This window comes from Bactrocera dorsalis, chromosome 5 (genome assembly GCF_023373825.1).
Source record: "Bactrocera dorsalis isolate Fly_Bdor chromosome 5, ASM2337382v1, whole genome shotgun sequence".
Taxonomy (NCBI): Eukaryota; Metazoa; Arthropoda; class Insecta; order Diptera; family Tephritidae; genus Bactrocera; species Bactrocera dorsalis.
The window spans coordinates 32,859,610-32,874,678 of NC_064307.1; the positions used below are offsets into that span (position 1 = coordinate 32,859,610).

General features: G+C 37.8%; 1 protein-coding gene across 2 annotated transcripts in view; it reads left to right on the plus strand.

The window, feature by feature from the left end:
• Positions 1-15,069, plus strand: part of LOC105227159 (calcium uniporter protein, mitochondrial) — a 172,465-nt gene that overhangs the window by 91,435 nt on the left and 65,961 nt on the right. The window lies entirely within an intron of this gene.

Genomic DNA, 15,069 nt, shown 5'->3' on the forward strand with positions numbered 1-15,069 from the left:
ATGTCAACTGATGTTATTGTAACAACTACCTAAACCCAGTTAGTATGGTAAGGATTAGATAAGTTCTTACCGAGGTCATCCAACGATAGGCCCAGAAAACGTGCAGTTTCGACAGGCTCGGACCATAGGGAGAAGGGTGTCAGATGTATAGAGTTAGCAGGGCATGCAAAGAGGTGGTTAGTATCTTCTGCGGACACTTTGCATATATTTGATATGTCGGGTCGATTCTGTATAAGAAGGAGTTTAACCTGCTACATTATCCAGAACGAAGCTGCGCAAGGGTCTCTCTCGATTATCGTGCCTACTCAAGCTATTGGTCTCCAATGGGTGGTGGTTTGACTCCAAGTAGGCAAATCTCTGAGAGAGAGTCGGAGAAGGTGTTAATGTTTTCACTGTGAATGGCGGTCGTGGATCTAATCCCGTTTAGATCGGCTCAACACCTATTAGTTAAAGTTTTGGGTATGAAGTAACTTGTACCAAAAGATCTGAATCTTTTGCAAAAACGGCGACGAGTATGAAACTCAAAACGCATATTTGACAACGTAGCTGAGTGCCCAACATTCATCAAAGACACCTTCAGTGCTGACGATACGTTAGTTTATGAATATGATGTCGAAACTCTCCGACAATCTAGCATTAAAATTGATTCAGAACTGAAAAAACCAAAATTTGCTAAAGCATCGAAGCTTATAAAAATTCGACATAAAATTAGAATAAGCGTTGGCATGCTTATATTGCCTCCGGAGCCTACTTTGAAGGTGATAAAATTTTACATTAAAATAGGGCATTTATACATACTCACCGTAGTTATAATCGCGATAAGACTTCTCTCCGTTATAACGTGTTATTAATTCATTCTCCTCATCGGGCACTTCGTCTTCATACTCATCTTCATATAAAGCATCACCATCCGGATCTAAACGCCAATAGAATTCCGCTATATCCAATGGGTCCTTGCAACGTTCCGTTAAATGTGCATAATCTAACGAACGCGAATGACGTAACTGACGATTATGTGGCCAATGACTTGGTCCGAAAGCTGTGCTGTGACAGCTTGTGGCCAAGTCCAAGTGCGAGATGGATTTATTGTTGTGACGCCAGCCGGAACCGCGCGTCGGACATCTATAATCTTTTTGCAGCGTATGCTCAGCCAAACGAACGCGATCCACGTAGTTGTACGTGAGCTCTTTGGATCTTCTGAGCGACAGAGAGGGATAAAGAGAGAGAACAGAAAAAAGTAATCATTACAAAAAGGCGGCCATGATTCATTAGCTGTTAGCTTGTGGCTAAGTAATTGACTTCATAAAATCGCTTGTGCGGCGTGTAAAAGGCGCAAAATTTTAATGGTTATGTAATCTAAGAACACTCTGCTGTTTATCGAGAGATCTAAATAAGAAATTTAATGGGTTGAAATTAAAATTGATTAATCTCTTAATTGGGCACTTTGCTGCGACAGTTATACGTATGTACAAGTATGTAAGTTTATTCGCTGAAAGCAAGTCTAAGCTAATCGGTGTGAAAACCTTGAACTTGTGCGCTCTTACAGGGTTACACACGCACTCAGCTACCCAGAGAGAGATTTGTGTTTGCAAACAAAATATCAATAATTTATGAATTCAATATATTTTACAATTTACGAGCATCTCGGTAGCTAAAATAATGGATATATACATATATATGTAGCAATAAATTCATTTTGTGCTTATAATTTTGAAAGCTTGACTATTATGCTTTCAAACTGCTGCATTAGGCAGAAAATATGAAGTCGTAAAAATAATAAATTTCAAATATACACGTACTTTAATCTAATACTTTATTGTAATTACTAGCACACGGCAAATCTAAATATATTTACAATTTAATTACAAGTGACTTGTTCATATGCTAATTAGAATTAAAACTTGTTCAAATACATATAAGTATGTAGTTGTGCTAACTGTATCGGCGTGACTAAAATTTCTTAAAGCTTTGCTCAACCGAGCGTGAAACCCCAGTTCCACCTGATTGCGCTATTCAAATAAGAACACCATAATTTTACTGCTTTGTTACTAAGCAAATCTCTAATTCTAATTAATAATAATTACTATGTGGAGTAACAGGTGTACAGAATTATTAATTATTTTTAGAAGTATCGAAAGCTAAAATTAATTTTTTTAAATATAGAATTATAGCTGCTTAACTTATCTCCACAATGTGATCATATTCAGCCATGCTATCGTACCTGGTCATTCAATTTCAATATATTTTTACACGACCTTCGGCTTTTGAACTTTGATTTCTACAGATCGTACAATGTACTAGCAAGTTTCAAATCAATTCTTCTTCTTCTTTACTGGCGTAGACACCGCTTACGCGATTATAGCCGAATCAATTACTAGTGACAAAATCACGCCAATAGCAGACCGCTGCACAAGCCTTGAGCTCGCTGACAGTGAGCTCAGAGCTAGTTAAGGGGGGTATGACTTCAGTAGCTCAAGCTACTTCCATATCAAACAGCGGAATCAGCGGAATCTGTAAAGCCGATTAGTTTTCAAGAAAGTACATTTAAAGACAGCGCACGAGCTCAGTAAGCGTTGGTCAGTAACCAGCCGTTATGGAGTTGCTAGAGCCTTCTGGCCCACAGTGGAACATAAAAGGACCATGGAACTACTAGCTCTTAACACTGTTCACATAGCCGCAATGATAGGAATAATAAAAAAGGGCGCAACAAGTCTTGGTGACATCTTAACCCTCGGTAGGTGAAATATCTTGACACTTTCTCCTCCACTGTCCAGCTTGCGCCAGACTAAAGATCTCGTCTGCCGGATCCAAAAGTATATTAAGAAGTTTTTTTATAACTAAACTTTGTTTTAAAACTAAATATTATAATATTTATTATTTCCTTAGAAGGTGTTGAAGAGTTGTTCTTCTTAGTATTCGCCTTCTATTTCTAGGCTCTCCTAATTGTCGGGCTTCAGCGATTATTTGACTTTGTAACCTTGTGGCATGTTTCGATGCCGTTTCGCGAATGACTTCTCAAACCATTTTTTTATGTGAAAATCGCGATTTACAACTGAATTGCGTATGGACCACGGGCATTTAGAATTTTTCGCAGAACTTTATTTGGGAATCTTTGCACCGCTTCGATGTTAAGATTTAAATTTGATAAAATTGATGAATTGATGTAAAGCACTTCTTCTTAAATTATGTTCTGAAGTCTTCTTATAATGACTGCTTCAAGTAGCTTGGGCAAAATATGCGTCAGTGAATTGGACAATATGACGATTTCAGATACCTCCCATGACAATGGGACGTATCTAAGATTTAAACAAGCATTTATTATCGATGTAAACTTTGTTGATGCTTTTCGCGTTAGATTTTTTAGCACATCAGTATGTCACCAAGTCGAAGCCGGGAGCCTTTTGGTTTAAATCTAGTTTTGATGATATTTTTCACTTCCATATTTGTTGCTGGTTGGATTTCACCTACATATTGGAATACTTTTAGTAGCGGTAAAGTACCATGGAACACAAAAGGACTAAACGTTAAAGTCGGTTTCTCTGAAAAAATTTCCACTTTTACTTCGTAGCTTTTGGCCCAGGTTCCGTTTGACTTTCTGAGGGCTGTATTCGACAATATTGGATTTATAATATTTTTTATAGCTTTACAAAGAGGAGAATATGTATTTTAGTATGGTGTTAATTTCTCAATATAATTAGAAATGTTTTAATTCGTAAATATATTTCTTTTAGTGCTGAAAAGCTTAGTTAAATTGTTTAGTTCTGTTTTAGATTAAGGAAGTAGCGTGATTTGCCATTTCTTACATAGTTTTATTTTTTCTTTATGACATCTAATATTTCTGAGGAATATTTAGTGTACAAGTTTTTTTGTTTCGAAGAAGGAGTACTCTTCCAAGCCGATTCTTGAATAGTTTTCCTAAATGCATGATTTTCTAAAATATCTTGAGTTGTTATATTTAATTTGAAATCACAATTTTTGTAGAACATAACTTTGAAATACTCCCTTTCCGTATGTATATTAAAAAGATAAGGCGGTACGTCGACTTCTTTCAGATGGCGCCTTAGGAATAGAGATTACTGGCAGAGATATTAAGTCCGATCCATTTTCCAAGGTAATGAAGGCTTGGTATATTTGTTGCGTGATGAAAAAGTCAATCAAGTCGGATAATTTTCTAGTGTTGGAAGACCAGTAAGTCGACTTGCCAGTACACATGAAATCGCATTTAGTGGCCATAGCCGCTTTAAGGAGCTCTTTCTCCTTCAGTGTTGTAACTCCTGAACCCTATTGTTTGAGTGTTTTGCACTCCTCTCTCTCGCATTGTTATTTGTACAAGACTACGTCTTGTAGTTTTTGAACTTTACGAAAGTCTCATTTATAAAATTGGTTTCTGATATAGGCAAATATCAATTTTTTCAATGTGAACGAAACATTTTTGAATGAGAGTAGAGTCGGATCAAATCCCTAGCACCAGCGCGAAAACGCAAGAGAACATCAGACAAACGATTCGCTTCTAATCGCATTAAATTGTAGTAAATATGCAAGCTCATCGTTTTGCAGTTTGCGGCTTTTCATTATGACCGGGCACCTATAAAAATTTAATAAGCAAAAAGCTTGAAGCTGTTGCTAATGTGGCCATGCACTGCTGGACTGACTTTGAGAACACGGTAAGCGAACTCAAAGCCAGTATAGCCCAACGGCTATGGGAATCAATGCAAAAATCTGCACTTTGGAGCTACATGTCTACCGCTGCCTTGATGGAAGGCACCTCCGCTTGAAAAACAATACAACAGTATGATAGCCTGAAACTAAAATACTCTCCTCTTAACTTCGTTCCATCTGCAAAAAATTCACTTCACTTCTTCTTCAACGGCTTGGCCGCGCCCACAAAGCACTCACAGGTGTGCGAACAGAGAAAAAAGTGCCTATTGAAGATTAGGCGTTGCAGTGATCTACTATAAATTGTAAAGGATTTAATGTAACGAGTGGAGAATTTGAGTGAGTGAGAATTTTGAGTATACATTAAATAACTTATAGCTAGGTCAAACAGTACTACGTTTTATTTTCTCTCATTCGACAACTATAACGTAGAGGAAGTATTATGGCATTTTAGTTGTAGTTTCTCATATAGGATTGACCATATTTCCATAAAAAGTTATTAATTTTCTGAAGTACATACATTAAATTTTCTTCTGACACTTTGAAACGCAAGAAAATAATTCTAAATCAATATACTCGCTTCCACTCTCATCAGTACAACGGATTTAATTACAGGAAGGCACTTGGTCCACATTTGATTTATATGGAAAATTAAAAGTAAACTTCCATACTAACAAAAGACAATTGAAAGAAAATTGGTATCATCATATGGTTTCAATTTGGATTTACGGCTTCTCACTTAATCACAACGTGTGTGCATAGCTTGGAGCGCGTCACATTGCTCTTCAAAGTCTGAGCGTTGCACAAGTTCAACACGCACTCGTCTGCTCGGTCGTTTGTTTAATGCGTCAGCATACAAGTATGTTTTATGTGTGAACATTAAAGCTCACAAGTTTGCAAGCGATAAAATGGTTTTAAAAATTTAACTTCTCGTGTTTTAAGCACGTGCAAAACTTGTTTGCTTCACTATTTTTGTAGAGGTTACTTTACAACAACATGACATAAGCGAATTTACATTCGGATCCACATGCATTCGTCTGACATTTCTGCTTTAAATACAAACAAACACTTTCTTTTGCTTTCCCTATTGCATTTTCCACTTTTTGCCGTACGTTTACATACAGACGTGACCACATCCGGCGCTTCACTGGCAAGCACTTAAGTACATCAGGGCAGACATGTGTGCATATGTGTTTGTGTGTTTGTATACAGTTGATTTAATTGAAAGTTTTGTGCGATAATCTGGTTTAAAGCCGCATGAAATTTATGACTTGCGAATGTGTTAATGACGAATTGTCAGTGCTTTTGACGGAATGGTAATGTCATAGTTGCTTCGAACTTACGTTCATTGCGGGTCAGATAAAATGCCTTATTAGGTGAGAAAGCACTGAAATTACATTTTCAGAATTTAACGTGCTCTAATAATTCAAAGTTCAGTTAAAAAGAAAACTGGATTCCCTTGATCCCATAGCCGAATCCGGCCCGTAAAAAGGTGACTTGAGACGAGGAATATTTTTCAGCTTAAAATTATATTTTTTCTGGCTACCGAATCAATACAGGAATGAAGGAAGTCACTAAACACCATGAATTTTCTGAAAACGCTAACAGACGGATCAGGGCGAGATGGTATGCCGTAAGCACATACAGGATTGTGTGTAAGAGCCCCGAAGGAAAACAAGCTTGACTTTTACTCACATGGTCTCAAAAACACTGCATGCCTAGGTGCAGATCACAACTTACTGGCATCATAAGCGAGCCAGACGAGGGAAATGGTCATAAGAGATACACTGGAACACCTTCTATATTTCTGTCCAGCATTATTTAGAATTTTGTCTTGGCACAAAATGTTCACCTGTCAGTGAGATAAAGAAGTGTTAGGTTTCGAGAATACTTCTACCGCTAGCGCATCATGTTAATCGAGAGAGAAGTTCGCTTATAACTCAATTACTCCGTTTGAAGCAGTAACATGCTAACTTTCAGATAAACGAATTTTCGATAACTGTGAAGTTTAACTGTCAAGAATCGAAACGAGAGTATGTTGAATGTTTACTTGGCGATAGGAGATCATTCCCATTGTCTCCACTCATTACCATTTTAACCTCATAAAAAAACGCAAAACTATACTCCATGTAATCTATGTTTAAATTTTAATTAATTAACTGAGTGGCAACCATCACTTTAATGACGACTTTATGTGTTAATAAGGATGCTTTCTTTTAGCACAACTACCATAAAGTTCTCATCGTAAAAAATCGCGCAATTTCTTAAGAAAATTTCTTTTTAAACAAAAACAAAATTGAGCAGCTTTGCGTGGGTGCATTACAGTTAAGCATAACTTATGTTGCCTTAAAAAGAGTTGCACTGCAACTCCATCCATTTTCCGCAATTTTACTGCCTCCTTTGTCTACAGCATTTTTTCTACAGCAAGTTGCATAGGAGAACTCGCCGCTTTCGCTTTTGTTCTGCTACTTCGTCTGCAAACCCATTTCACAACTTCCTACATGTGCTACATAAAGCGTCTCTCTCTTGTTGGCTGCTTGACTGAAACGCTTAACGACTTGGGCAATTTTTTCCATGATTACCTCCTCGTCTGTGCATTGTGAAGCCAACGGAACTGACAGCAAGAGAACTGCCAACAACAAAACTTACTTAAACGCATTGCGGCAAGAGCATGCCTAAGCGAGTGAGCGCCAGTTGTGTGTGTTCTTGTTGCAAGTATGTTGTTTTATAAATTAAACTCGAGGACGAAATTGGAGGCTCTTGCCTTCATGGAAGCTTCCTTTGCTGCTCACACTCGCAATTTTGCTAAAATAACAGCTGCAATGAATTTGCTTTGAAAATAAATTTCTGAAGTGTGCTGTTCTAATTTAACTGTAACTTAGCAATGGCAGTGTGTGTTGTTTGAAATCTATTACTCTGCCGGCTGTCCTCTTCAAATGTTTATTTTTAGTGAGAAATATTGTTTTCAACCAAATCACTTCACAAACAACATTTGCCAATTACTTACTTAATGAAACAGAAGCAGTTAGGCAATTAGCATTTTCTGTGAATTCCTTTTGAAGGCTTCATTGTGTTATTCTTCATTATTCTTGGTAACAATCAACATTATTACAAAGAACGACCAAAATTCTTTACAGGCATGTAATGAATTACCAATCAAAAATTCGAATTACGCACAATTTTGCTTAGGTTAGTTTACACTGGCTGGCTGTCAGCCCATACATGGACCGAAGTTCAATAGAGACTTGATATCTATTTCTGATACAGTCTCTTGAACTACGAAACTCCCAAGCGCTGGATAAAGTCAGAAAGACCTCGTACATGTGTCTCTCTCATGCCTACTTCCCTGCTCTTTCTACATGTGCAATGGTTAATAATGCCTACACAGTTTGCATGCCAGTAAGTTCTGACCTGTTACTAGGCAAACAACCGTCATTCAAACTTTTTGAGAACATGTGAGTTTGCGTGTTTTACTTCCACTTCCTTAGATAAACCTAAGGTCTCTTCAAAAATTCAGCTTGGCTTGGCTCCCAGTCATAACTTCACAGTCGTGGAACTTCACAGTTCTGGAACCACTATTAACAGCAACAACAATGTCAGCCTCGAATGCACGATCTTGGCGTATTGCATGTCGCTAAGGCCTCTCTTCTTACCCTGACCCGCCTACCCTTTCGGAATTTCGTTGTGTCGTTTTTAAAGACTTGCGCATTTCTTAAACTGTTTCGGAAGGCAAGCGAGTGGCATATTTGGCAATCTGGAACTGGAACCCAATATAACGGGTGATTTTTTTGAGGTTAGGATTTTCATGCATTAGTATTTGACAGATCACGTGGGATTTCAGACATGGTGTCAAAGAGAAAGATGCTCAGTATGCTTTGACATTTCATCATGAATAGACTTACTAACGAGCAACGCTTGCAAATCATTGAATTTGCAAAATCAGTGTTCGGTTCGAAATGTGTTTCGCGCGCGTGTTTTGTTCAGCGATGAGGCTCATTTCTGGTTGAATGGCTACGTAAATAAGCAAAATTGCCGCATTTGGGGTGAAGAGCAACCAGAAGCCGTTCAAGAACTGCCCATGCATCCCGAAAAATGCACTGTTTGGTGTGGTTTGTACGCTGGTGGAATCATTGGACCGTATTTTTTCAAAGATGCTGTTGGACGCAACGTTACTGTGAATGGCGATCGCTATCGTTCGATGCTAACAAACTTTTTGTTGCCAAAAATGGAAGAACTGAACTTGGTTGACATGTGGTTTCAACAAGATGGCGCTACATGCCACACAGCTCGCGATTCTATGGCCATTTTGAGGGAAAACTTCGGACAACAATTCATCTCAAGAAATGGACCCGTAAGTTGGCCACCAAGATCATGCGATTTAACGCCTTTAGACTATTTTTTGTGGGGCTACGTCAAGTCTAAAGTCTACAGAAATAAGCCAGCAACTATTCCAGCTTTGGAAGACAACATTTCCGAAGAAATTCGGGCTATTCCAGCCGAAATGCTCGAAAAAGTTGCCCAAAATTGGACTTTCCGAATGGACCACCTAAGACGCAGCCGCGGTCAACATTTAAATGAAATTATCTTCAAAAAGTAAATGTCATGAACCAATCTAACGTTTCAAATAAAGAACCGATGAGATTTTGCAAATTTTATGCGTTTTTTTTTAAAAAAAAGTTATCAAGCTCTTAAAAAATCACCCTAAGCCGCTTAATGCCAGCCACAATATCTACTGTCTTTCTGCTTCTAAGAACATTCTCTGAGCTTTCCGCACCGCAAAGGCTTCTGCCGCAAAGGCTTCTGCCTGAAAGATACTGCAGTATATCGGCGGCTTGACAAGTCGCCTGAGATCTAGCTCGGCGCATTAGATCCCGGCGACCACTTGATCACTAATTTTTAATCCGTCCGTCTGTATTGCGCTGGTCGGTAGAGTGTCTCTGCGCCATACACCTATAATAAGGTTACTGCGTGAGTTAAAACCTTCTCCCTATCCACCAATCTTCCTATCTAGCTATATCCGAAGGTTCTTGTGAACAATTCACATATCTCCGCCAATCTTACAGCTAATTTCATAGTAACGCAGCCATCAAAAATTCGAAACTCAATAAAAAGCTCGAAAACGAAAATTTTCTTCTGTTCTTCTTCACTGGCGTAGAAACCGCCTACGCAGTTATAGTGAGATATTCTACATATTTTATTTTTATTTTTAACCTTCGTTGGGACATTACCTACCCATTAGGTTAGATTCGTCTGGTAGGCTAATGAGCCACGCATAGACCAGTTTTGGTACTCAGCGATACCAGATAGAATACCGTTACGTAGACCAAGAGGAGGCCGAATTTCAACAAGCTCAATACGACCTTACTAACGATAGCTCTACCAGTGTTTCTTACTGTGAACCCTCAAAATGCTTAAAGCGTTGCCTTGTCAATGCTGGATAAGCGCAGAAGAGATGCTAGATTGTTTCACTGGCACCTTGCTCTTGACATTTCCTGAAGTCTTATCACCCAGGTAGATCATCGCAACGAGTTTTGATTTTCCTTGCCATGCTGCTGTCCAGATCGTCACAAAGACAATGCATGAGTTTACTTCGATCTCGTTTTTGGGTGGCAGCTGTACGCCACTTTTGCCAATCTCGTACGCTTCCTCCTTGTCATCGAAGATTTTGTAATCTGGTACCCAATATACGTAAAAGTAAGTAGCTTGTTCCTGGCGACACTCTCCACTGTTGCCCTGATTCCCAAAAACACAGATCAGAATGCTCAACGAGGTTATTGTCCTGATTGCTGCTTGGCTGTCCACGTAGATGTTAACTGCAGAGTTGCTTGCTAATGTATTAGAGTCTAGCTCCGCGGCTTTCCCAATAACAAAAATCTCTGCTTGAAATATACTGCAGTGGTGCGGCTCCAGCTTAGAAGGTTGCCTATTATCAGTATATCCCCACATCAACCATTTTAACCCCGAAAAAAGCAATCATCTCAAATTTTCCTCGAATTTCGGTTGCTTTGAACGGATACTGACCCGGTCTGACAAGACACCAAACCAAACCAAAACAGTTTTACGTTGTTTATTGAGAATCTTTTTTTATCAGCTTCAAACTAGTCTCCTTTTAAACATGCCAACGTAAAAAACTTGCCATAAAATTACTTTTAATGCACTTATGGCACAACTCTCATTCCGTATTTATTATTATTAAGTCTGTCACGGTCTATCAGTGTGGCTGTGCATTGAATTCTTGCTGAACTACACCACAGTAATCAAAGAAATCACTGAACAGCAATTTGATATTTGAACAACTTTGACTTGGCTTTCATGATTTCGACTCATTTTTGGGATGACAGTCGCTAGCTTGTGTGACAATTTCGACGTCATATTCATGAGCCCACGTCCTGTTACCAGTAATAGTAGTTTTAATGAATCAAGGGTCCTCAGCTATGCTGGCAAGCAGCTCGTTTGAGACCTCTACTCGACATCGCAAAAGATTCAGGTACGAGTCTATCATGATCACTTTTCGTATCCAAAACATTTACCAAAATATATTTTGAATCGATTTATAAGAGATCTAAAGATGCTCTGCTATCCCTTCGATGATAATACGACGATTTACAAGCATTGTCCTGCAACATTTGCGGCGATTAAATTTCAAGCCAACTTGTTATTCATTTTTTCACACACTAACTGGCATAAATGCAAATGCTTTAATATCATCAAATCTATGTTATCTAAGTAATAAATTATCATAAAAACAATAAATGCAGTTATGCCTTTAATCTGCGTATGCAGTTACGTACATACATATGCATATTTATGTGTAACTGCGCTCAAAGCGAGTTTGTGCACAGTTAAATGCCAATTTCGGAAGCGGCCGAACCCTTTGTCATAACTGCAACGCACACAATAAGCCACGCTCGATGCCAATGAACTGCCAACACAATAATTTTCAAATTGAATTTACATATGAAAACATTGGGCCAAACAATGCAGCACATAGCATATACATACATATATGTATATATTACTGTGTATACAAACGCAAATATGTAGAGGTGTGTGCATGTGGTTGCAGCTTTTGTGACGCATTTGTCCAGCGGCAACGCAATGGTGCAGTGGAAATGCGACCCAAATACTGGCAAAATACAATTTCACATAAGATATATACTATATATGTATGAATGTGTGTTTGTGGGCGCAGCGTGCTGTTACCTGCCAATTTCCAATTGCCGCGAATTCGCATATTCCCGCTAACAGAAAACAATAATAAATTCATTTATGTAACATTGGCAAGCGCAGCTGACGAGTGTCGCTGTTGCCAGTGGCCCAAACACAACTGCATACATATGTATATGTATGTATATGTATATACTATACATATTTTCGACCTATCATGCAGTCATGCATTTGTATGTGTGTGTAAAAACAATATTTCTGCAATATGAGCTTCCCATCTGATTAATTCGCAATCGCCGCCTGAATTGTTGAAGTTTTTCAGGTAATTTCATAAATTTTTTTGCGAATTGCTGTGACAGCCCTGCACCCTGGATTCGCGCTGGTGAGCGCATTCGTTTATCAAAATGGTAATGCCAAACAACTAGCACTGATACACCCATATTTATGTAGTCATACATAAATATTTTTATCTGGTAAATCTGCATTTTCGAATAGTTCGAAAGCTTCGTTCTATATGAAGTTGAGTTATGAGATCTCTTTCACGCCATGCAGAATACAAAGTCTGGTAGTTGCATTGAGTTTAACCTGGCATTTGATGCCTTATTTAGCTTGTTCCAACGAAAAGTTAAAGTCTAAGTGCACAGTGGGGAGAATTAAATATATAGAAATAAATTTATTTTTTTATTTGCTCAGGACTAAAGCAACCAAAGTTTGTATGGTCCTAAGGGCAAATGGTAAAAGGCTTCCTATAGGAAGACATTTGATTTAGATAAGAAACGATATTACAACGTCTGACATTGGAGACAATCCACTTGCCTAAGGCAACGAAATTTCTACGTAGTTTGACTTTTGTATTTGGAAATTGGTTTCCATAGTACGGCAATCTGGTAACACACAATTTTATCGTAAGGTTTGACATTTTCGGTGCTATACATACTCAGTACATTTTGAGTAACGAGCGCTATTTCTGCTAGTTACAGTAACTTAAAATATTAATTTCGGCCAAAAAATGGGTGGTTCAAAATGAGACCTTGTTCTACGAGACGGTTTTTGTCTTTAGTAGCAAATTGACAGTCCTATTACCCGATATTATCAAATTTTCACGTCTGGTAAGACTTGAAGAACCATCCTCTTTTAACTATTTATCATTTGGACCTTTGATATAGTTGTGGAGAGCCAAACATTTTCTGAAAATTGGCTCCTGGTAAAACTCCATTTTTTATAAGTTTTCTAGTACAGTTGTCGGGCAAATAGTCCTACCTACGAAAGTGATATACCTCTAACAGAATGCATGATACATATATGTGTAAATAAAGTAAAAGAAGTGATGCTTGAGAATCGACGAGTCAGAGATCTCACTGGCATCGTTGGAATATCGGAAGGATCAATGAAAACCTTTTTGAAAGATCATTTGGGCCTAAGGAAACTGAAAGCAAGATTGGTTCCAAAATTATTCATTTTTTTTGAAAAACAGCGTCGCATTAACGTCTGTGAAACAATGCTTTCCGACTACCAGGATTTCATGAAACGTATTATTGCTGGGGATTAGCCTTGTATCTATGCTTACAACCCGGAAACAGACGATCAAGCAGCCAAATATCGTGGCAAAAGTGAGCCGAAGCCGAAAAAACCACGTCAAAGCAGGTCAAAAATCAAAGTTATGTTGACAATTTTTTTTCGATTATCGAGGTGTGGTGCCCAATTCCTTCCGACCAGCCAAACTGTCAACAAGGAATACTATTTGAATGTTATGCGTAGTTTTCGCGAAGATATTCGTCAAAAGAGATCGAAATTATCCATCGACAACTCTTTTTTGCAATACGATAATGCACCGTAGCATACTTTATTGATTTTTCGTGAGTTTTTCGTCAAATTTTCAATCAATTTCGGGCTACAACAACATTACTGATTAAGCTCCGTGTGACTTCTGGCTATTCAGCAAACTCAATCGAACGCTCCGTGGAAACTGTTTTGAGTCAATTGAAGACATGAAACATGAATCATTACCCGTATTGAAGGTTATTTCCGAAATGAACTTTAAAAACTGTTTCGAGGATTGAAAAAAATATTGGAAGACCTAGAGCCATTACTTTGAGAGGGACGACATAGATTTTGAAGAATAAATAAAGAATTTTTAAATTATGAACGAAGTCTTACTATTTTTTGATCAGAGTAATATGTACATATACGAACTTAAGCTGGCACGAAATTAAGGCAAAAGCTCAAAAGTAAAATCGCAGGACTCAGCGTTTAAAGATGAACCCAATAACCATGAAAGAAATACTGTTTGTCAGGTGTTTATTGAACGAAATCTGTAGCTGTAAATACATATGAATTTGTGCAGTAATAAATTCATTCAGTATGCATCTGATTGCACAATTTCTTCGAGGATAAATTTTAAAATGCACTTCACCGTTATCACACTTTATTTTTAATCGGAGTCATGCCTACAATATTCACCTTCAAATATACATACATATGGGTAAATAATTTTTTTGTTATTTACATTACTGTAACCAAATATATATGATATACATATGTATGTATTTATATATGTATATGTTCAGGTTTATGTAAATATTTACATGGATAACACTGTGTTCACGGTGAAGAGCTGTCAAAGTGATTTCCAATTGATTTGATTGATTCCAAATGATATTACAAAAAAAATGTAAATATAAACACTGTTGTTGTTATTGCCATTAGTAATTCCGAACAACAATTAAGATTGTGTGTTTAAAATAAATGTTTGTCGATTTGTGAGCAATTAAGTCGCAATGTCGAAATATTGGTGATTCAAACTGTTGGGCCCCACAAAAATTGGTTTAATTTTGGCCTAGTTTATTTGTTTTTTCGATAAAGGTTATTTTGTAATATCTTCGGCCACTTCGTCACCGTAAACATCTTCCACAACTCCTATATAAGTATTCACATATCTTCGAAAATTGCGACCGACTTTATTTCACGTTAGTGGGTTATATTTGTCAAAATTGAGACATTGGAGACGAAAAGCAACCCGATGAGATTCAAGGATTCTCATTGTATCCAGAAAAACAACGGTTTGTTGTGGTTTGTGGACCGATGGAATCATCGCTTTATTATTTCTTCAAACATGATGCCGATGAGAACAAAACCGTCACTGGCCCGTTATCACGCCATGATAACCGACTATTTGATACCTGAAATTTAAGCCCGTAATCTCGACGACATTTCGTTTCAACAAGACGGCGCCACTTCCCATACATC